Source organism: Polistes canadensis, unplaced genomic scaffold (genome assembly GCF_001313835.1).
Source record: "Polistes canadensis isolate GaletaPanama2010 unplaced genomic scaffold, ASM131383v1 scaffold_117, whole genome shotgun sequence".
In the NCBI taxonomy this organism is placed as follows: Eukaryota; Metazoa; Arthropoda; class Insecta; order Hymenoptera; family Vespidae; genus Polistes; species Polistes canadensis.
The window spans coordinates 176,549-202,206 of record NW_014569664.1 but is presented as its reverse complement, the minus strand read 5'-3'; the positions used below and the strand labels follow the sequence as shown (position 1 = coordinate 202,206).

The 25,658-nt window shown below is 29.4% G+C and overlaps 2 protein-coding genes across 3 annotated transcripts in view; one reads left to right on the top strand and one right to left on the bottom strand.

The window, feature by feature from the left end:
• LOC106787875 overlaps window positions 1-4,959 on the bottom strand; it is a 107,321-nt gene extending 102,362 nt beyond the window's left edge. The window contains exon 1 of the mRNA XM_014750606.1: window positions 4,623-4,959. The gene's annotated coding sequence lies outside the window, so the exon portion shown is untranslated. The remainder of the gene's footprint in view (window positions 1-4,622) is intronic.
• An 8,443-nt stretch (window positions 4,960-13,402) lies between these two features.
• Window positions 13,403-25,658, top strand: part of LOC106787872 — a 34,160-nt gene continuing 21,904 nt past the window's right edge. Inside the window, exon 1 of one of the 2 annotated variants that reach the window (XM_014750599.1) lies at window positions 13,403-13,527. The gene's annotated coding sequence lies outside the window, so the exon portion shown is untranslated. Of the gene's footprint in view, window positions 13,585-25,658 lie in introns of both variants that reach the window. The other variant, XM_014750600.1, reaches the window with a different exon arrangement.

Sequence of the window (25,658 nt, the reverse complement as noted above, 5' to 3'; positions counted from 1 at the left end):
GAAATCGTACACCGTTTCGCTTATTACATTTTGGCTTAAAAACTATTGATATAGTGTGTTTAGGATGAAAACAATTTAGAATGAAATATATTAGTTTACCTTAATTATAAACACCTTTAATGAGTTTAATTAGAAAAATTTATCTATAACAAGTAAGACAAAAATAATTTACGGAAAAAAGCTCGTATATTAAAATCGTACATGTTTGTATAACTATAAAAATAGGAAGAATAGCATATCTAACGATTGGTCATCCTTTGTTTTTACTGCTATTTAAATGTTTTCTAGTACCAGAATCAGTTTAATATCCATTAATGAAATAAAAATACAAAAAAAATTTATGTAAAAGATATATATCCATTAATATACCTCGAATATTGAACAATTTCGATCTGATATTATTTTAGATGAAAATTTTCAACTCAAACAAATGTATTTTAGTTTAATCAATCTTATATATAAATATCAGTAGAGTATATTAAAATTTTATATTTACCTTAAATGATTGTTAATTAATCCAAGGAAATATATTTCAATTTAAAAGCACAGAGTATAAATTTAACGTACCGTTCTCTTCGAAATCAAACCATAGACTAGTTCTTTGTCCCCTATGAAAGTCAATTAAAATTCTTTTATTAATTGCTGTTTATATAACTTTCCAAAGGTTACATATGTATACCGAAAATAATATTCATAATAAATATAATTAAAAATTATACTTTTTCTATTTTTTTTACCATCATATTTATATGTAATACAACCCTTATTTAAAACAAATCTATTTTAATTTTGAACAATTACATAAACGTTAAAAGAACGTTTTGTATTTATTTCTAAATTTTCTTCATCCTAAACATATTATATCAATATCTTCAAAGTAAAAATCTAGTAAGCGTAACAGTGTCCAATGTTAAAGGACACTCACTGTATTTTGTAATATTATCAATGTACATATATGTAGAAAATTGTGAGAGAAAGAAAGAAGATGAACAACGAATCGTTCGTACGAGTGCGTGCGGAGCGCGATCGTCCATTGTGTTTACGATCTGCCTTAATTATGTACGTTAATATTTCTAAGGTAGAGTAAAGATGTTTTTCTTATAAGTAAATGTAAATAGATATTTTTAGCATAAGGCAAAGACGTTCTTCATATAAGTTTATATAGATATTTATAGAATAGGTAACGATGGTTATTCTCAAAAGTAGAACTGTAAGAAATACAGGCAAAGTCAGAGAGAGTGCGATTAAAATATATTTCTGTTTCATTAAAGTAAGAGGGTCTTTAATCAATACCCCTTGGTAAACCCCGATTCCTACATATAATATAATGTTACAAAAATAAATCAATATTAAAAACTTAAACTATTTTTAGGATGACTGTAAGTATAAGAATAAGTAAATGAATAAATAAAAATGAAAATGATAAAAGTAGAAATCCAGTATACCGTGAAAAGAAACAAAGTAATTGTCAATCTGTATATTTTTTTCTTTTAAGGTTAGTTTTTTGCAGAGAAAAGACATATTTTAGAGTAAGAGAGAGAGAGAGAGAAAGTGTAGGAGAGGCACTCTCGAGGAGCACTTAAAGTGGTCGAACAACTAAGAGTCGTATTTTAAAACAAAAATTGGTCTTTTCGAGAGAAACAAATCGACATATCTGCCCTGGCAATTTTCTATCTCTTTTACTTTTTTCTTTATATCTTTTTAATCAGGTTCGTGTCAATATTAACTTTTGTTTTGTTCATCAACGAGCCAGAATGAACGTGACTAATTGGGATATTTCTTTTTCTTCTGAATCCTCCCGACTATTCCAGCTTAAAAGAAGTTGCTCGACTAACCTCGTTTACTCATCGTCGCTTCTTTAAGCAGGATCGAAAAGTTCTTCGAGTGATAGTCTTTGATCAATCCTTTCTTTTCCTTCCTCCTTTCTAACTTTTCTCTTCTTTTCCTTTCTTTTTTTCTCTATTTTTTTTTTTATTTTCATTCTAAGACGCAGGGTTTCTTCTTTCTATATTGAGAAATTCTTCTTGGCATTCTTTCGGTCTTTCATCATATGTTCGGAAAGATTCCTTAAAATATTCTTTCTCGTAGCGCATTCGCATCATCATAATCTTGATCCTTTCAAGGAAATCGAGAATTTTTCGATAGATTTGAAATTTTTTTTTTTTATCAAATATCTTACAATGCCACATATAATATTTTTCCAAGTTTCAATTTTTATTCTGCGTTTTGAAAATGTCAATAGCATCGAATTCACGCGAATGTATTACTTTTCCTCCCCAAGTCCGGTTACAATAACTTTCGATATATTGCAAATGGTTATGTTTATCGAACATAAGCGTATAAATCGATATCATATATTTTCAAATATGAATTTTTAATCGTTTCGCACGAAGTTTATTCGCTTTTAATCAAAACTATGATTAATTTTAAACAATAAACGTTACGTTTTATGTTACGAAACTTTTCATTATTAATACTTTTATTCCATCAGGTAATTGGAATTTCAAACCAAGCAAACTCGATTGTATTACAATATTTATTAAATTCAATTTAAAATTAGCTACCTCATAGAATTTAACTGTGTAATATCGTCGTGCAAAATAACATCTATATATGTACATATAATATATTTATTCTAAAACTGTTTCTAACTCTCAGATTGAGCAACACAATTGTCAGATAAAAAAGTAGAAGAAGAAGAAGAAGAAAAATAAAAAAAAACAAAGAAAAAACTAGTGGGCCGAAGAAAGCTCGGTAGACTCATTTTTCCAAACTTCGGAAGTTCATTAACGAGATTAGTTTCCAAGGAATGGAAACGTGCGAACAATGGCATCGTCGGTTACAGTTGACTGCAGTAAATGGAAAGAGCAAAGAAAAATAAAAAGAAGAGGAATAAAAAAAAACGGGGAAAAAAATCTTGCGAGAGATATGCTGCAGAAATAAGGAAGAAAAAAGAAAGGGAAAGAGAGAGAGAGGAAGAAAAGAAATGATGAAAAATAATCCAGATTTTAATGATGTTAAAATTTGCATTACGAGACTCGTACGATAAAAAACCTCTGGCATTGATTCTCGATGTATTCGATAATATGCAAAGAAAAAAAAATATAAATAAAAATAAGAAAAGGAGGAAAAGAAAAAAAGAGATGGAAAATAATTTTGAAGTAAGATATTTTTGAAAAGAAATAATTCGGCACTATTGAACTCTCCGTAAAATGTTTTCATTGAATGAGTCAAAGCAATCAAGCAAGTGGTACGAATCCGGCACGTACGTTGAATGAAACTTCAAGTTAATCGCTTACGCTTGCAACTTACGACGAGAATTCCTATTGAAAACCAAACGAAATATAAATATAGATGCACTAATTATCAATGCGAAGTACGAACTTTGTTTACGTGTCTTTCGTTTTGTTTTTGATCATTGATTAAAATCGACCAAACCAATCACAATTGAATCAACAAAGCTAAAAAAGTATTTTCCTATTATTATAATCTTTATATATTCTTTCCTATATAAAGAATTTCCTATTATTTGGCTTTAAAATACTGATATTTTTTTTTCCTTTGCACAATTTTAGATTATGAGATTTGTTATTGATTTTTAGGATAATCGAATAGTTGAAGATGTTCGAACGTTTAGTATGCTTCGGTTAAAATTGATTATATTCTTATCTGGTTTTAAAGGATAGATATTATAATACAAAAGTTTCCTTAGTTGGAATATAAAAGAGAACGAAAGAATAAGAAATAACGTTGGAATAAGAAAAACGTGCCTTTTCGAAGTTTGACTATCTCTTTAAAGAGCCTTGGCTCTTTCATTGTAAACTTGGCTGTGTCATTATAAACTTTTTCCTTCTTTCGACCTCTTGAATTAACACTTCAAAGCTTTATATTATACTAGCTGCATCCTACACGTTCTATACTGTTTTAACACGAACATACATATTCGTCTTTCTTTTTCTTATTAAAAAAAAAAAGATTAATGACAAGTACGAAAGGAGTACACAATTAAAAAAAAATTTACTTTATCACATGTTTTAACACAAAATTGTCAGTATTAAGTTTCAATATTTTTTAATATTATATTCTCTATCCAGCTTTGCATAAACAAGAACACGCGGTCGTAAATAAATCGCGTACACTTATAGAATAAAAAATTGGTAGAGAGAAATACGAAAAACCAAATCCAACAGGAACAATCGAAGAAAATTATAATTATGCTGTTAATTATGAAAATGGATTAAGTCATAAAATTGTTAATAGTTTACTTTATAATAAAAATAATTGTTAGAGAAAATAAATGATAAAATTAATCGATTATAATTTTTCGACGTAACAATTATGCACATTATAAAATAAATCGTAAAATTAATTTTTTTTTTTTAATGTTTTTTAACTTTGTCCACTGTCAAAAGTTACTTAATTGCAAAAAAAAAAATAAATTTTATAATTTATTTAATATTATGTAAATAATGATAACATCAAAATCAATTAGTATTAATTAATCATGAAATTACTCCAGTGTCCACAATTTCGAGACGTGTAAGTAAAACGGTCGCGTTTAACATTATTCAGAATAGAAATATATCCAACAGTAAATACGACAAGTGTACTAAGATTCTTACCTTGAGGCGAATGTCCGCGAAAGAGGACATCGAACGCGTACCTACACCCTGGTTCCCTCTTCTCCCTTTTTCTTCGAATTTCTTCGGATAGAAACACCAGTTGACGATGACGATGACGATGACGATGACACAGGCCGACGTAAAATAATATTCCTTCTTTATTAAAATGACTTATTTAATAAAGAAACAGAGATACAGAAAGATAGATAGATAACGAAATAAATCAAGATATAATGATAAGATTTCGAAATCGTAAAGATCGTCAGAGGTACGAACGGCACGTGAACACCACGGCCGAGTGGCGCGACTGAACTCCGCTGAACCGAGTTGGAGCTTAACTTAGCGAAGAGAGGGGTGGTAGCAGGACCGAGGAAGGGTGAACGAGATCGGAAACGAGCTGGAGGGGTGGCGAGAGAAGACAGAGAGAGAATTGTAACGAGCGTTGGGAATTGAACGAGGATAGGAAAAGAGCTTTCTCTATCTGTCTCTTTCTATCTTCTATATCTTCTATCACTTTTTCTCTTTCTCTATTTTTCTTTCTTTCTCTGTCCGTTAGAAACTATCTCGGTTCTTTCGCATACGAACACGTAAACGTGTACACACACACACACACATACACAACGCGCGAGTATACACTCACACAACATCGATTTGTGTCGTCGAGAGTGGCGCAAGCGTCGCGATTCGCCGTATGCGCGTTCAGAAGCTTTTGCTGTTCGCGCGCGTACCGAGAGTACCAAGATCCCACCAATCCGGAAGTTCTCACGCGCGCTTTTCCCGTTTTGAGAAAGCTTCCTACCTCCAAAACCTCGTCTATCGGCATATCTCTTTCTCTCTCTTAACGTAGATCATTGAAACGTGAATTACGTAATGATTTCGATATAAACGATGGAATGGAATACGTTGAGGGAAAGAATTTCGATAAAACGATAAGCGATTGCATGCGTCTACCTTGCGTTTTCTTTTTTTCTTTTTTATTTTTTATTTTTTTATCAAAACGCGCTCTCCTCATTTAATATTTTTCTTAAATCTGTAGGTGTATCCGCAGTCTTAAACATTTTTACGATATCAAATTTTAAAGAGAGGAGTTATTTTTTTTCTTTCAAGCTCTTTTTAGAAATTTAGTTCTAATTAATTTAAATTAAAATTATATTTGAAAACACTAATCCAATCAATATAGGTATGTAGGTCAAACGATTATTGTATATATATTAGGTTCGGGCAAAAATAATATTACAGGTTTTTTTAATATTAAATTTGAAGGCTTACATGGATTAAATATCGAATATCTTTTTAAATGATCAACGTTAAGTTCTTCTGCAACTTTCTTACTTTATTTTATGGTAATTCGTTTTAATAATGATTATTAAATCTTTCTTTTTTGAGTCCAATTAAATGACGTTCTGAACACTCCGTATCTTTAAAGTTTTTGTTTCAATTAGGAAATTTTTGGGAAACAATGTTAAGCTATAAACTTGCTAATTATGTTTTAATCAATAGCATGGTTTTGATTTCAAACAGTTTCTACTGTTTTACTTCCTAATTTAAATTAATACAATAATACGAAGTGAATTTATCTTTATTTGTGATTAATTTGAAGATTAAAATTTCATAATGCTAAACGACGAAGACAATAATTTAAGTACAAATTAGTATTATTAATTTCATTACTTTATAATAGTGTATTTCTCAAACATAACTGAATGAAATAAAACTAGAAAATAAGCATCAAATTTAAAACAATAAAAACTATAATTATTTGTGAATGTGCTTATTTATTTATAACTTGAAATTTAAATTAGAAAATAAAGCTAAATGAATAGTATAATTCGATACACCTAAAATGTATTTGTCGGAAGGATTGACTTATCTAGACTAAAATACTGGTATGAGATTATTCATTAATTCAATGGGATTCCAATTAATTGAGTTTTTGTTTAAGAATACAATTAAATTATGTAAGCTGATAACTTTTTAGTCATCTTTAAATTATTTTCAAAGGTCGATTGCTAAAGCCCAACAAAAACGTGTTTGAATCAATACTATTCAATAATGTTTCGCAATAACATTTGAACGCAAACCTATTTAAATTAGTTTCAATCAATCTGTAGTTCATGATAGTAATATTGGGCTCGGGAAAATGTTTTTTCGTATTCTCCTCGTAAATAGATTTGAAATCGCGTTACTCAAATAATATTAGTCGGATTTAGCAAAACTTGCGTTCGTTTGAAAAGTGAAATAACATAGAATAATTACAAGACAATTGTGATATTCGCTTATTCGATCAAAACTCATCGTGAAATAAATGGAAATAAATGAAAAATTCGATGCATTGAAATTTTATTATAAAAAAGCAAAAATTCGACTTAAACTGTTAAAAAAAGTTATGATATTTATATGTATGATGTAGCACGTTCAACACAAAGCTGGTTCGAACGTTTTCAATATAGAAATTTTTATGTCAAAGATTGTACAATATGAAACGATCGTAGATGTTTGGTATATATCTAAAATACGTGCTTCAATTATTCCGAAACTTTCGAATTGCTAATTGTCAACGCATCCCCACTCTTCACGCCGTTTCTAATTGCGCCATGCTGAGCCAGCTAACAATAGCGTTCTTCCTATTCTTCCATTGGATTCCCACGAGGACACATCTATGCTGAAAAGAGATCATCATATTATCAAATCGCACGAGACACATAGTCAGCAACACCAGCACTATCCCACGCATCCTTATCTTAACACAGAAGGATTCCAGACTGAAGGAATCCGCGTATCCTTTGAAGTGAGTTTGCAACGAGGGAAATCGCAGAGGATAAAGGTTAAACCTATAGACCTCTCGTAAGATGAAATAAATGAAGAGAAGAGTATAGGTAACCCTCTGTATCTCTTTATACGAACGAGGTTTAGACACCTTCTATACCTCTATATACATATAATAATTCACAAGATTATTTGAATACTTGTAATGAAATACTTTATTAATTACAATAAGTATATTATACAACACTTATACCGATATATTATTAACATTGGATTGAGGTATGACTCTCTAGATTATATAGGTAAAGTTTCAAGCAAAAAAAAATCGAAATATATATTTATACAATAATTATGATTAGATGATGATAGTTATGATACCCGAAGTATAAAGTTCCATATCACCAAGTGTTACAGAAAAGTTAGTAAAGAATATGCATAATCGTTTACAAGATGTTATTCGTGCCAAAGGTAATTCTCTACTAAATATTAAAGACTTAAAAGTTACCTGTTCAAATACTTTTGTGGCTTCAACAACCTTTACATTTGTAAGAAATAAATCGTAACTATTGTATATATATTTCGATTTGTTTGAAACTATACCTACATAATTTAGAGAGTCATACCTTCATCCAATGTTAATAATATGACGGTATAAGTATTATATAATATATTTATTATAATTAATAAAATATTTCATGGTAAGTGGTTCAAATACTTTCATGAGTCACTGTATAAACGAGGTATGGTGCAAGGAGCAGCATAGCAATCGAGAGGTGAGACACGTGTTCAGTTTTCTATTAAACGCAATTCGTTATTATAATTAATTTATCAACCAGAGCTTGTAAGCGATCGAGAGGTGAGACACGTGTCTAATGTTTGGTTGGATATCGTTAATTCTTGTATTCTTGTATAATAATCTATGGTTTTTATGCCGTCATTCTTTTCTCTGACAAGCCAATAAGGTTTTCCTATTTCTATTGGTTCAATCAATCAATTAACTTGGTTCACAATATTTTAATAATAATTACAATTCTAATTTAACCACTAAAGCTCACATTCATACGGTCCCATACACCCATTAAATTATTCAGATTAGTCATATGTTATTACTACTTTCTTTGGTATATACTTTACATTTTCTTATTTATTTCTTTTTATTTGTTTTTGTCCAATAAATATTCCAATCAATCCTCTCCTATTTACACAAACTTCTAGTGTAGCAGTTATGTCGAAAAATGTACTTTCTCTATATATATATCCGAAAGTATGATATATATTATTAATAAAATTATAAATTAAAACGAATACAGAAAATAATTTAATAATCAAGTAAACTTTGTTTGTAGCTGACAGTTTTCTTAAAATAATAGATGTTATTGTGGTTGTCAACACATGGTTGGGATATATTGTCAACATTTTGGTTGTTGTAACTTAAAATTTTGTAATAAGAAAAATATTGTATTTTTTAATAAAATAAAGTAATACTCCCTGTTTTTAGGAAATTTCGGATTTCTGTAAAAGTAGTGTTAGAATGCAAAAAAGCAGTAACCAATTAAAACATTTAACAAATAATGAACGTAACGATATATTGCAAAAGTTTTTACAATAGAAGAAAGGTCAAAATTGGTGCTATTAAAAAGGCTTAATCTGATTTTAAAGTATATCGTTTAATTATAGTTAGTATTTAACAGACAACTCGAAAATAATACAATAAAAATAAAATTATTGCAAATGTTTCGAAACAGATCAATAAAACACCGGAGAAAACGTAAGGATTGTTTGGAAAAGTTGGCTTAAATTAAAAATATTCCTTTGAATCGTCGATGAAGTCTGTCTTGCGTTATTCGTATTTCTAAGTATACACTTTTCGATACCTCTAAGCAAAAGAAAGTTTTTAAGTGCATATCTTCCATCGTTAAACCTATCCTAACAGGACTTTAAAGTTCTGAATCTAGAATTCTTCAATTCTATACAATTTTTGAAAAATGAAACTACGCTCAATTCAATTAATGAACTGATTAAATGCGTTCAAAATGAGTATAACGAATTAGACAAAGAAACGTTTGATAACATTTATGTAATATTACATATGTGTTTGAAATCAATTATATTGATTGAAGTAGAAAAGCCCTATAAGATACCTCATATCAATAAAACAAAACTTCGTCGGAAGAAATAATTACTAGTGAATTTTGTCTGTACCCAAGAAGCATCAGATAAAGAGCTAGATTTCACTTTAATTAAAATTAATTTGTATTTTTTTTTAATTTTGTAAATCAATAATTTTACTTAACTTAACAGTAATTAAAATTACATTCTTGTAAATGCATAACATTAATTCGAACAAAAATAATGTTGAAATATAAAGCATATTTTCAGAAATTGGGAGTTCTAGTTTACTATTGAACACAAAAGGAATCCTTGTGTGTAGAAACGAAGAACTCTAGGGAATCCTTCGATGTAACCTTCTATTTCTCATTAATTCTCATGAAATGCAAAACAAGAATGCTTCGGTTTAAGTGGGTCGAGACTCACGATTGATTAAAGCCTCGGGATACTCCTCCGTTTGGTCCGCGTGAATTTTTAATGAGAATCAAGTTTCCCAGAAACACGAGTACTATGATCGGTTGTCAAGATGATACTTCCTCTTCAATGGAAAACGGAGACAACTGTGTGAGAGCAAAGACAAGAGATAGAAAGAAAAAGATGAAGAGAGGATGGTAGAGGCAGAGGTAGGAAGAAAAAAAAGTTAAAAAGACAGAGAGTGTGAGAAAGACCAAGTCGAAAGTGAAAAGTTGTCAAGTTTCTTTGTTCAAGATGAATACTTTCCTCTCAAATTCAGTCATTATAACAGTGAGAATCTATCTTCATTAATATAGCTTGAAAATTATTCTTTTCAAACTTTCGAATTTCTTGCTCTAAATCAAAGCAAAAGATATTTGATTGCAAAATCGTACACAATCACTGAGAACGAGCCATTTGCCAAAGAATTTGTCAAAATGAACGATTACATCGAACGAAATCTTGCTTACAATCTATACATAACTACAAATTTTTTAAAAGGTTTAAAATTATTATTATTTATAAACTGTTCTCCAAGTTCGTCTCGAATGCTATTAAAGAAATAAAATAATTTTAAAATTGATGAAAGAAAACAATTGTTTCTGATCACCGTGAATATTTTTATTTCTTTTAACAGAGTTTTTTTTATAATAAAAATTTTCCCGATACCAAGCTTTTATGATCGTTAAGAAAAATTTAATAAAATTGATAATAACATTTTTCGAAATATTTCAGTCTCTTCAAAGTCTTTAATACATGTATGGAAATTTAATTCCTATAGGAAAATTATTTTTATTAAGAAATATCTGATACATAGATAAGTACAGAATTATTACTAAATTTCTAATAGAAAAATAAATCCCAATTCTCATGAGATGATTAATATTAAATTTTCTTTATTTACGGTAAATAAAAATAAAATATAAAAACTGCCTCGTTATTAATAAAATGAAAAATTTCGGCCCCTGAAGTGGTTAATAAATGAAATTAATTCGACGTCCTGTTATCTAACCAGCAAGTCGACGAAGTCAAGTTTTTAATTAAAACGTTTAAGATCGTGCTAAATTAAGGTGTAAGCAATCTCGACTTCTCGCATTTTATCGCGTTGGCAAGCAACGAAATCTCGTGAGAAAAAAAAAGCGAATAAAACAAAGACCTCGTTGATTACTTTCTCGAAAAAAAAAGAAAAGAAATAAGTCAAACGTTTTTATCGATAGAGAAGAAAATAAATCGAAAAAGGGTAAGTTTGTTTTTCTGACATTTTCTTCTACTTTTCTTTCTCTCTCTTTCTCTCTCTCTCTCTCTCTCTCTCTCTCTCTCTCTCTCTCTCTCTCTCTCTCTCTCTTCTTTTTCTTTCTCATTTTCTTTTTCTTATAGTATCTTTCCTTCCTAAGCAATATTTCATCGTTGACCAAAAGCCATTGCTAGAGGGTTGAGGTCTTTCTCTGAAGCTTTACTCTTACTACTAACAAAACTACGCACTCGGGAAAAGTTTTAAAGTTTCTCTAGGGACATTCGATCACGTTCGTCATAAAAGCTCGATGTTAGAATCGACGAGAATGAAACTTCTACAGAAGTATAATAAGAATTAGAAAGCTAGATTTCAGTTGAGAATATCGTTCGTCGCTACTCTCATTGAATACTAAAACTTTGATCGACGTTTTCTTATCTAAAATACATAAAAACTCACAACGATTACACACTATACGTAGTAAAGAAATATTTTAAAAAGAATACCAATACGAATCGAGATCGTACTTTCAATTGAAAAACTCTTTTTGTTGTCAGTTTGAAAATAAAAAAGTTTGAAAAACAATATTTCCGGAGATAAATGTAGTCTGAAATATTTTCTCGTAAGTAAAAGAAAATAAAAGAAAAAAGATGTAAAAAAAAGAAAGAAAGATCGGAGCTGGTGACAAAGCTCTTTCTTCCTGATCAACGAGTCCGATAAAACTCTTTGCAGCATCGATCCCGGAGCTTGCATGCTATATCGGCTTATACGAGAGAAAAAGAGACAGAATGACGGAGAAAAAAAGAAAGAGGTGCTTGTTTGAGCAGCAAAATTTATAGCTGAATTTGCAAAACGCTTGCAGCCTACAAACGGTACTAGTAGTGGTATAGCATGCTATATCAGGCAACGCTGACGGCTCTTCTCAACTTCTTAACTTGGAAGTTCCTTGAACAGTTATAATTCGATGAACCTTACTGCAAGCTTTGTTCTAAAATATTGAAACATCGGCGGTTATGAATACTGTTTTAAGACTTTGATCTTCTGAAAAAAAAAACTTCGTTCGTATAATTCGATATACTGTAGATAAAATATAGCTTATTAAAATTTTTTGGATATAAAATTGAAAGAAAACAGTAATTTAAACAAAACAGAGGAAAAACAAAACAAGAAAGAAAGAGAGAATGAGATAAGCTCACTTACATGCATACATACATATTAGATTACAGCATAATTTCTATCTGATACAGTGTCTGATTTTTTGCGTCAAAAAAGTAAGACATTATTTCATTGAAAATTAATTAACTGACTATTAGATAAAGAAAAATTTTTGATAATAATGAATTATTAATTAAATAATGTCTCTGCAAAGTTATAGTGGTTTCGATTAATTAACAATACGACAGAAATTATGCAACTATCTAATAACACGCACTATAATTATAAAAAAGTTATTCACGAAGACTGGTGAAAGTGATTTTATAACATTTCGAAAAAGAGGGAAAAGAGCGAAATAAGTATACTAACGTAAATACATTGATATAAAGAAAAGTTACTGTGGACAAAAAAGTGTGATATACTATAAAAACAGTAACTTCATAAACAATTTTTTTTAACTTACTACGGACTTTATTCTAAAATATTGAGTCATTGACAGTTATAAAAATTGTTTTAAGACTTTGATGAAAAAAAATTTACAACAAAGCCACTTTTCTTATAAAATTTGATATACTATTGGATTGGCAACTAAGTAAGCTTGGTTATTTTAATAATAATTTATCGACAAAATCCGCAATCACTTAATTGCCAAAATGTATCGGTAGACATAATAAGAATCTTACGGCTATAACATTTCGTAAGAAAAAACAATAAAAAAGAAAATAAAATCTAGAATAAAAAAAAAACAAGAAAAAGAAAGCGACGAATGAGATAAGTAAATTAACATACATGTAAATATATGTAAAAGTTCATGAGGGTGAGAAAGAGGGTGTTTCTATAACATTTGTGGTTGCTATAACATTTCGAAAGAAAAAATAAATTACAAAAAAGTATAAGAAAAAGAAATCGAGAAAGGAGAAAGAGGTGAGATAAGTACACTTACGTACTGTGTATACATGCATAAACGCATATATATATTACATATACATATATAAAAGTTCACGAGGGTGATAGAAAAGAGGGTGGTTCTATAAGGACAGTAAATTTATGCTGAATCGTCCAGAGGGCAGTAGTATCTTTCCAAAATGGCTGTCGCGCCTCGGCATCCCGTGTGAGTCTCGACCTGTCTCGCCACCTGGATTTCAAGTGTACCATCGTCGTCGCTGATCTCGGATGAGAAAAATAGATACAGTGAGTATCATACGTCTCAAATATTCTTCTGGTCTACTACAAAATTATTAACTACTAGTGAGTAACAACATCTTTTTATATTTTAATATATTTCGGAAACGTCTACGTTGTGTGACGAGTGTGTGTCCTATGTTGCTATTGTCGAAAAAAAAAGGAATTCATTTCTTTCTCGAGTTTACTACGCAGTCGGGATGGCCGAAGAGACGCGAAAAGTCGACGTGTCCGTGCGCGTTAGTGCGTGAGGGGGAGTGCAAGAGAAAGAAAGAGAGAAATAGAAACAGATATATAGATATAGAAAGAGAAACAGATAGACAAAGCAGGCAGACTTGATAGAAAGGATAGATAGAAAGAGAGAGTGCTACATCGTGGATCAATAAAACGATGGCGGGTGGTTATGTTTTGACGTTTGTATGCGTGTTAGTCTGGACTACCAGACTACGGTGATAGTCTACAAGATTTAAATTAGGTTACTGCTCATTTACTCGACAATTAATTTATTATTTTTTTCAATTAATTATTTTACTCTTTTCTGCGGTGATACATTCGTTTTTTATGTACTTACATGTTTACAGGATTGGTAATATTTTGACATTTATATGCGTGTATATCTGAAAGACTAGATTTTAGGGATAGTCGCTCATTTACTTGACAACTAATTAATTATATTCTTCGATTGGTTGTTTGTTTTCTGCGATGACACATCTGTTTTGTATGTACTTACATGTTCTTGGGATCAGTTATGTTATGACATTTTGATTTGTGTATGTTTGGATTGTAGGGGTGGCATAAGAATTCAAAATAGGTTATGTCTCATTAACAGAATACCTAATTTATTATTTTCTTGAATCAGATATTTTACATATTCACACAATAGGTTATGTTTTACGTTAGTATGCGTTTATGTATGAATTTTAAAAGAAGTCACAAGGATTAAAAATAAGGTTATAGTTCATTTATACAACACCTTCACATTTTAGTTTCCTAATCAATTATGTTACCGTATTCTGTGTTGACACATATGCTTTATATGTACTTACATCCTCACACAATATTGCTATCAATTCTATACAATGAAATCACCGATTGAACAATTCTGAGTATTCAGATTTATTAATAGGACTGTATATAACAATTCGGTAAAACAAGGGAAACGGCTGATAGTAGTGTATGTATGTTTTGGAATGATGATGTTCAAATGATTTGATTGTCTTTCTGGTAAATGGAATATATTGATTTTGGCAATTCGATATTCTGATTATTCAAGAAACAATAGAAAAGTAAACATAAGAACATTGAGAGAAAGATAAGTACACAATGAAGAAGCCGTGACGTGTGAACATTACAGACAGCAATTTATAAAAATTTACCAATAGCAGAGATCAGAGATCGTTGATAAAGATTAATTATTTGGACACTTCGTGCATGTTGTTCTTTGCGAATATCATTACGTAAATATTTATACAAAAGCATTTAAAATTTAAAGTAAAGTAACAATATTAATGAATTGAATAATAAATTTGCAATCAACATTGATCGATAAATATTTACGATCAGAGTTAAAAGCAATTAGATATAATTAATAATGCAACTAATTGGTTAAAGTATTTATTGCGAGCAGTTTATGTGTTATTTTAAGTTTAAGAATTTTTTATTCAATTTAGTAAACTTCATATTTTTCAAAATACTTCAAAATCAAATCAACATTTTGTTTTTATTTATTTGTATGTATTTTCTTATAAAAGTTTCATTTATGAAATATAAAGAGAAATGGCTAAAGTATACTTTAGAAAACTTTTTATGAAGTAATTAATCGAAATAAAAAAATTGCCAAAATTAAAAATAAAGAAATATATCATCAAAGATGTTCCAAAAAGTTTCACTTTTAATATTGGATTTAATAAGATGACCAAAAAGATATATAAGCAAATTTTTTATCAATCAAGTAATTAATATAAAAATTGTAATAATTGAAAATTAAGAATCGTAACTACTTGCCCAGATTGCCTTTAAATTCGAAAAATCTAATTGCGCGAGCGTGCAATTAGGACAATGTATTCAAAATTTATCTCATAATTGGAGCAATTTTAGTAACTCTGTAACCGTACCGATATACATCTACAAAAACTCGCACATACATCTACAAAAACTTGATAATAGAACTTATCAAACAATGCAAAATTATCCTTTAGAATTTTTATCTATATGCAAAAGTTATTGTCCAATTCAATTAATAGATAAATTCTATGTACTTATCTCTTTTATTTGGTCTCCTTTTTTCAACTCCTTTAAACCGTTTGTATTCTTCCCTTCCGTGAATCGCATATTTTTCAGGTCGTTTTATTATTGACATTCCTTTACAATACGACGATTCATTGGCTCCTATTTTTCTTCTTTCTTTTTTCTTCCACGTAGTCTATTCTTTTCGCTTTCTATTTTATCTCCCTTTCTCTACACCCCCCCCCCCAATGTCACTACTAAGCGAACAAGTTTACTCGACCCCACGCAGTCGAACATGCTAAAGGATTCGAGAGTGAATTGGGGATGATTCAAGTGGTAGAGAAGAGATTCAAGAGAGCCGTTCAATGCCAATGACGTGACAGCAAAATTTGGGCATAGTGTTGTTATCCATTAATCTCATTTCACAAATGTCGATATTACGTTTGAGATGATATTAATTCTTGGAAATTATTTTCTATAGAATGTCCTGTTTGTGAGACAGCTTTCGTAATATTTTTTATTTATATATATTTCATTATCCCAAAAGATATCAGATATTTTTTCAATAGTTTAATTTTTCTTTTTTATTGATTCGAAGTAACATATTTTATTAAAAGAGTTTCCTTTGCACAAATAATTTCATCAAAATTTTATACTATTTCAAATTAATTATATTCGATGTTCAGAATAAAAAGATCGAAGTTCAAAAGTAAGTAAAAGCAAGGATTTAAGAGGGAAAATACTTTTTGTAAATCATACTAGTACAGATAGCTCAAACATATAATTAACAGATTATTGATCAATTTTAAGTATACTGGCGTGTATGAGTGAAAGGAACTTATGTAATTATCCGATCTAGTAATAATTAACCTCGTTTATTTTTTTAAGTTATCTTGTTTCTATTCTCGGCACAACATCACAAACATATAAAACAAAATCGATATTAAATATTTCTAGAAATAATAATAAAATGTAAAATTATAGAAGCTCATAATGATTATATTATTTATTATGTTCATTTAAATTTTGACATTACGAATTATTCTGAATTTCTTATATTTTATTTCAATTCTTGTCAAACCTATTAATGAGACACATTAGGCTATTGTGTGTAATAACTGGTCAACAATGTGTTAACCGTTTGTAAATGCCACATACAACGTGATCGCCCTATTCACATTTCATATTGAAAAGTGATAGAGCAGGTGACCGTGTTGCGCAATTGATGGTGCGCTTCGGTTTATCGACACGTATTGAAACAAACGATGTCGTTCTGCTTTGATATTTTTTAACATAAATTGAAACAAGCGTTATTGCTTATAACTTTTTTAAAAAGTGGTTTGTCTTTTATTTTTAAAAATTCTTAAAACTAAGACGATTAAATTTTTAATCCAAATTTATTATAGAAGCTAATTATTCGAATATAATTAAAAAATAATTTGACAAGACTATAATTATAACGAGCTATTAGATTGGTACACAAATAATTTTGGTTATTGTTATATTGAATTTTCCATTGATTTTTCTAGTTAACTTTTATTAAATTATGGTAAACAATATATAAGTAATAATATATCATAAAATTAGGACTATTGATTTTTGTTTATATTATTGTTTTCATTGTTTGCTATTGACAAATTAGTGTTTTTAGATCAATTGTAGAGAAAAAAACCTTCACATGATTATCCTTTACGAGTTTAATTTGGCACATAAAGCAGTATAAACTAGACGAAATCAATATCACGTTTTGGACCGAGAGACAATTAGCAAATTTACAGCTAATTGGTTTTGAAAATTTCTTGATGGAAACAAAAATCTTGAAGATAAAAAAGATTGCGAATATTTTGTAACTATTAAAAACAACGATTCAAAAGCTATTATCAAAACGAATTCGAGAGATTACAGAGAAACTGAATGTTGATCATTAAGAGCGATTATTCGCCACGTCGAGTAAAATCTGCTATTGTTTTTACTCTATAACGTAATATTAACACAAAAATAAAGGAAAAATACACGGTGTTTTTTGTACATTACATTAAAGAAAATGGATTTGATTTCGTCTAAAACCATTTGGGAAGACTGTGATTACTTCTGCCATTAGAAAGTCGAGAAGATGCTATTACAACGTTATTGTCCTTAACCCATCCTAAGGTTACTTTTTTCTGAAACGAAAGCTTTTAAACGAACGAGAGAAAGGGAATATCCGGCATCGAACGGGTGCGAAGTTTGTTTGATGGTTTAGGATTACTCGTTGGCACGAATTTGACCCGAATACGGTTAGAATTCGAGCCGTGAAACCGTGAAGCGTTTTCCGCAAACTCTGAAGAAGACAGCTTACATGATGATCTACCATGATGGTCCAAAACTACTTCCTATTCTCTTTCTTTTTACTGTTTTTTTCGTTTATCTTTTGAAGGCTTATCGAATGTCTTGTTGAATCCTACATAAAAAATGGTTATCAATATAGTTTTGAGAAATTCAAAACTCCAAAGTGTTAACATCGGTGAGAAATAAGATTTGTTTGAACAACATTTTAACATTCATTATTCAAAACGACGAGTAATGTTTCTCTTTCGTTTTCTTTTTTTATCTTTTTATTCAAAGAAGGAAAAGCTTGTTATATGTGTCAAAGAAAGATTTACTCGCACGATTTATTATGAAATATGTTTTATTCCAATACTTTGTTCGTTCGTACCTGAGTCATTTCCTTTCGATTCGTGCCAAGTTTATAAACCAAGTTTATAAACACTAATCACCAACCGCAGAGCAATCCGTTCACAATGATGTTCACTTATATGCCATAAAGTGATAGGAAAGATATCATCTATAAATGATTCCATAATATAGAAATACAGTGGCCGGCATTTTCGTATCCGAATACCTTTAACAGCATAAAAGGAAAGAAAAATATCAAAGCGATCCATTGCATGTTTGTCTAACAAGGAGAAGATATTACTTGTTTTTTACAGTAGATTTTTTTGAAACTTTATAAATTTGTATGGGTTCATTAGAGCTATAGATCCTACACTCGGGGTTTTAACAACGTATCCTAAAATGTTTTAAAGAAATAATATATAGAAATGCTAGTAAAACTTCTACTCTAGTTTTCTCAGAAACGGTTGTACTTTAGGGTTCGTTATTAAAACCTCGAGTGTACGATCTATTATCCTAATGAACCCATACAAATTTATAAAGTTCTAAAAAAATCTACTGCAAAAAACAAGTTATATCCTTTCCTTGTAAATCACTTAGAAAAGAAACTATTTTTAAATTGTATTATTTATTTATTATTATATCCAAATGAAGAGATTCTCGGATAACGAACTATCAAAATAGGCACACCATCAGTATCCTCAAATTAATATCCGACATTATTAGAAAAAGTCAAAACCTCTGCGAATTATGCTTCTCAGAACATGAGGTAGGGGTTCAATTTGTGTTTCCGAAAAAAATCCCTATTTAATTCTTTCAATCCAATTTTATCTTATATATTAATTTTTTCTTATCTGTATTTTTTTTTATATACAATTTTACTTGTTATACAAATCTATATTTTGGATTATGTACAACTGATTTATATGACCCTGGAAGTATCTATGTTTTATTATTTCTTAATAATTATAGGCGTATTCAATTATTTCCTAAAATCTACGTATTCATACTTATTCATACATCCCATACTCAGACACATAATCGTAACCATCGGAAGTATAGATTAAGTGTTACAATGCTAAAAAGCGTTATGTCCAATTTACGTATCGTTAATGCAAATGTTACAAATTAATGTGATGCATTTAGTAAATGTCGGATATAACCGGCACTAACTGTGAAAGAGTTAAAAAAATTATCATATTATATTAATAAAATATAATAACTATTGTAAGTTTATTTACAGTATACGTGTATGATACTATTTTTTGTTTTGATTATTATATGTAATTTTTAAGTAGAAATACATATTAAAGAAAAACCATTAAAGATCTACCGTTACGGAGTGATGTGCTATAATACACGATAATACAGACTGACTGTTATTTAAAAATATCGGATTAATGAAATTAATAACGCATTTAAAGCTGCGATGCAAGTAGAGTGTATGTATCATAAAATCGTACACCATTACGTTTACTAAATTTTTGCTTGAAAACAATCGATAGAGTGTGCTTGGAACAATGATAATTTAGAAATTAATAAATTACTATATCTTAATTACATATTTAATAAGAGTATACCTGTAAAAACAGGAAAAATACTTGGTTTTTTCATGTTTAACAATTGGTCAACCTTTGTTTTCACTGCTATTTAAATTATTTTTAGTATTAGAAACAGTTTAAAACCTATTAAAGAAATAAAAAACAAAGAAAATTTGTTTAAAAATTGCACATTCATTATTACACTTCGAATATTAAAGTTTCAATCTGATATTTTATTAGATAAAAATTTTCAATCGAAAGACATTACTGAGAAGAAACGTAAAACAAATATATTTTATATTTATATATATATTTTATACTCTTATATTTTAGTTTAATCAATCAAAAGTATTAGAAGTACATTAAAATGTTAAATATACCTTAAATAATTGTTGGTTAATCTAAGGAAATGTATATTATATTATATAATTTAAAATTGTATTTATTATGAATATTATTTTCGTTATACATATGTAACCTTTGAAAAGTCATATTAATAACAATCAATAAAAGAATTTTTACTGATTTTGATAGAAAGCAATCAATCTAATGTTAGATTTCGAAGAGGACAAAATGTCGTACTTATACTTTGTCTTTCTAGATTGCAATATACATTTTCTTCGATTAATTAATAATCATTTAAGGTATATTTAATATTCTAATGTACTTTTTTCCACTAATACTTTGGATTGATTAAACTAAAATACATTTGTTTTAACGTTTCTCTACATCGATGGCTTTCAATTGAAAATTTTCATGTAAAAAAATATCTGATAGAAATTGTTTAATATTCGAAGTATATTAATGGATATGTAATTTTTAATCAAATGTTTTTTTTTATTCTCGTATGTCTCTGATCGAAATTGTTTAATATTCGAWGTATATTAATGGATATGTAATTTTTAATCAAATGTTTTTTTTTTATTCTCTTGTTTGTCTCTGATCGAAATTGTTTAATATTCGAAGTATATTAATAGATATGTAATTCTTAAGCTAATGTTTTTTTGTCTTTTGTATGACTCTTTGTATTTTTATTTCATTAATGGATATTAAACTGATTCTGATATTAAAAAACATTTAAATAGCAATAAAAACAAAGGATGACCAATCGTTAGACATGGTATTCCCCCATTTTTACAGATATACCAATATATACGATTTTAATGTACGAGCTTCATTCTATTAAGTATTTGTCGAATTCAATTATTATAAACTCATTAAATATATAATTAAATTATACTAGTGCATTTGTTTCTAAATTGTCTTCATCCTAAATACACTATTGTAATAGTTCTCAACAAAAAATATAGTAAGCGTACGATTTTTAAGATACATTCACTGTAGATTAATTCATTGAAGTTAGAAATTTAAGAACTTTATTTTCTTATATTTCTGAGCGTTTTTGGTTCCATTTTTAATACAATAATTGTTACTGGTAAAAACGATTTATTATCGGAAAAGAACCTTTTTTAGAGTTCTTTTCCCCTCTTTTTTATAAAAGAATAATAACATCTACGCCCCTACAGCCATTAGGCAACAAATGTCAAGAACAGCATTTTTCTTTCTAACACTTCGATGATCTTTATGGCACTTTTACCACCTACACCATTTATTACCCCGACTACTTCTCCTTCATGACGCTTTTCGACATTCGAAAAAAGTCTACGTTATACGTTATTCTGTACGTTTTCGTACGTTTCTCGCGTGACAACATAAATTCTTATGATTATTGTATACGTAGTAAGTTACGATAAAATTGATTATTTAACCCTTTCACTACGAGCGTCACCTATAGGCAACATCCGCGCAGAACACTCAACAAAATCGATGGCCCAAACAAAAATACTTGCTATCGCCTAAACAAATAGAAAGGGAGAAGTATCCTTTTCTTTTCTTACTCGCACTCGCATTCACGACCGAAAGACCCCAAGATAACGCACACTAGCTCGTTCGCCTGTAAAGACCGACGTAGAAACGTGGCTTGCCCCCTCTCTTACAATTACCTTTCACCTTCATTTTCTCGCTTATTTTTGCACATACGAAGATACACCTTAAAACACTTTTTATGTATTTTTTAATTCTACACAACTTTTGTTTAAAACTTTTTTCGATTTAATGCCTAGATTCTAAGATACGGCCGTTTTTTACTCTTTTTTACCCTTTTTTACCCTTTTTCTCAAAGATCTCCTGATCCAATTGCAAAAAAATTAGCACCATTCGATTCAGCGTCGTCGAKKTACCATTATATCAAGTTTTTGGCCAAGAAACACAATTAGCTCAGTTTTTCTTTAGTTGACCGGAGAGACATTTTTCGGAGCAAAKGCTCCGTACAGCAGCGTCACTTCCACGGAGCACACTCCCGTAGCGAAAGGGTTAAGAACGATACTGTTACTAAAACATCCTCCTGGACTTAAGAGTAAATTCAACGAATTTTTATTTATTCAATATTTTATTTACGACATAATAAAAGTTTTTAAATGCAGGTATACTTTGATAATAATGTAAAAAAATAACAAAAAATAGCTATATTATTTAGTATTAGTTTATCGTAATACTTGACTTATGTTATATATTGAATGAAGAAATTTGATACGATTTACGATGCTGCTAAGGTGAAACTATCGACACATTAATTTTCCTTTCTTTTTTTAGACATAACCGCAGGAAGCTTTTTATGCTTTTAACATAGTAAAAAGTGTAACAAACAATTAATTTCAGAAATATTATTTTAGAAAAAAGGAAAAGGAGAAATATGGTCCCAAGTTTTATCTGCCACTGTCGTTTTTTAAAAAATTTACATAATGTTTCTCCGTATCCATTCTTGATGGATTTATCTTAAATTTATATAAAGTACAAAGTTACTTATCAGAAAAGTTCGAAAATATTTTTGTTCAAAAATTACTTGAGGATTTAAAACAATCTGTAAAAGATTTAAACAAAATCGCATAATTATGTTTATGTGCTTTTATATATGTATGTACGTTAGACCGAAAATTCTAGAATTCTGTAGAAATTTTTAATAGAGTATTTGATATTAATATAATTTTTTAGAAATTTTTGTTATTGAACCGAACAAAAGATTTTTATCTATTTTAAAATTTTTGTACACAATTTTATATAAAACACAATTATACATATTTAGATTCATACGCATATTTGTTCGTGCGCAAATAAAATCATATTGCTTCTATAATTTAAATAATTGAGTGAATTATTTACAAATTTACATGAAAATTCTTGTTATACTAGATTTATGAGAAATTCTGACTTGATTCGATTTCCGGATAAAAAAGTAAAATAAAGTTAAATTGTGAACAACTCATCAAAAATCGTGATTTTATAATGTCATTCATAAAGAATGATAAAAACTGTAGAAATACTTAAATGAGAGATCTACGTCAATCGTGTGTCATTAAAAAATATGCTGTAAAAATAATTCGTTGAAAAATAAAGCCAATTCCAAAAAAGCATTTTTTAGTCCGTGCCACTAAAATTTCTATAACATTAACATTATATATTAGAATTCTACTGCCTTGTACTAACATAAGTTGGTCTTTTGTTAATTAATGTTAATAACTGATGATAATAAGTAGTTAATAATAAAATTAGAAAAGATTATAAAGGATTAAGGAATTCTTTAATCTTTAGAAAAGCATGAACTTCTAAATTTAATTAATTATAAGTTGTCTTCGACAACAATTATAAAATATATCGTTATACAAATTTTTTGAAAATATAACAGGAAAAAAAAGAACAATTTGGAAAAAATCAAAATGCAAGTTTGATTGGTTATAAGTTGAATACTTCTTCAATAAATATAATAATCGGTAGATCTTACAAATATATTTCTTTTTATATATCCTCAAAATAACTAACTCCATAAGACTTTTATAACCGTATTTATTAGAATTTTTAAGCACAACTTGTAAAGTGACAGTTTTAAAAAAAATTTTCTTCTTTTTTGTCGAAAAATGAAAAACCTTCGAAAACTGTAATCCATGATATAAAGGAAACACAGAAATAGCATGAGTCCAAATCCACGAATAAGATCAATAAACATGTAATCTCATATCATAAAATTTTTTTCCTTAATGGTAAAACGCGAGTACTATGATGGAAAAGAAACTTTCAAAACTGGTGTGTGTGTGTGCAATGTACAAAAAACATGTTATCAACACGTCAAACTAGCGTCGATGTCAAAAGCTTTTCGATGCGATTACTTGTCACTTGCATACCTTCCTGCGTCGTCTCGACGATGCCAACTTTTTGTTGATTTATTTTCATATTTTCCTTTTTCAAATAAGAAAGTTTGTTCCTCAACGAAAAGGATGCAGATACATCATTTTCAAAATTCGTTGCTTCCATAAACATTAACCTTTTCGGTCTACACGCTGACTATAATCAGCATTTTCGTAAACATTCATCCTGAAAAATGTATCGTTACAGGCACACCAAAAGGATAATTTATGTGATTTATATTATTTATGGTATTTATATTATTTTTGTATTGGTTTATTTTTTATATTTATGTACGACGAATATTATCCTGAAAAATTCCAGGCATGTAAAAAAATTTATTTTTGTTATTTATTGTTTGTAATTCTATTTATAACAATTATATCACTTGCGAATAATGTTTATTTCTTAATAAAATAATAACGTCGGCAAATAGAAGAAACTTCAAACGCTTTATAATACAAATGCACTTTGTTTTTTTACTGTATTATTTTTTCTAAAAAATTAATATAACATACTCTATAGAAAGAATAAATTTTTTTCTATTCTATTAGGAGAAATTGCTTCAAGCCTTTTTGATATAAATTATAGCAATAATAATACAATTACTGTTGACAGGTATTTTTACAAAATATAGGGTTTATGTATCTGGTTCTGGAATTTTCAGAATTCAATACTAGTTTATCTCGGAATACAGTATATGTTGCGTATCCTACGCAACGAGTGAGTAGGGCGAAGCGCCGGGGTGTGTGCGGCCCTGCCAAGGTGTGAGACACGCGCGACAAAGCAGTATCTTTGTTTTTGGTGRTAACCACGGTAGCGCCAAGATGTTTGTAAGGGCTCCTTCTTTCTTCTAGCTCGCGTTCTCCCACCACATTTATTACGCCAATCACATGTATCGACAGCCGCGTTATGCTCGGGCTTTTCGGTGATTGGTGCAGCATTGCATCGCTTTTTTGTATAAAGCCCAGCGCGTTCTTGCGCCTAGCAGCACTCTTGATGCATCACGCGTGATTCATCGCTCGAGATTCATCTAGCTTAGAAAGCTGAGACTTGCGAGAACTACTTCGAGGAGAATTATTTGTATTGCACAATACTACATCATTTAAGTTCGGCCAGCGACAAGGGACAAAGGCGGTCCTGTACTTGGCCAAAATTATCCTGATTTGTACGGATTCTTCGTCAACGTTTCAATCAGGGTTTTTATGCCGAAAGGCTTTTCCCTGACGAGCCAAATAAAGCGTACTTTTTAGTACTGACTGGGCTCAAATATATTTGTTATTGTGTTTTATTTTCCTATCCTCCTTCCCATTAATAAACAATCTCGATATCACCCGTGAGGGCATTTTTCGATTCACTACAATCCACTGGAGTACCGATTAAGGCATCAGTCGCATTACCATTTTTGGTCCTTCGAGCCGGATAGGGAGCTTCCTCCCCACTCTTCGTCCGGCGTCTATTGTGCATACAGTCTTCTTCAACGGA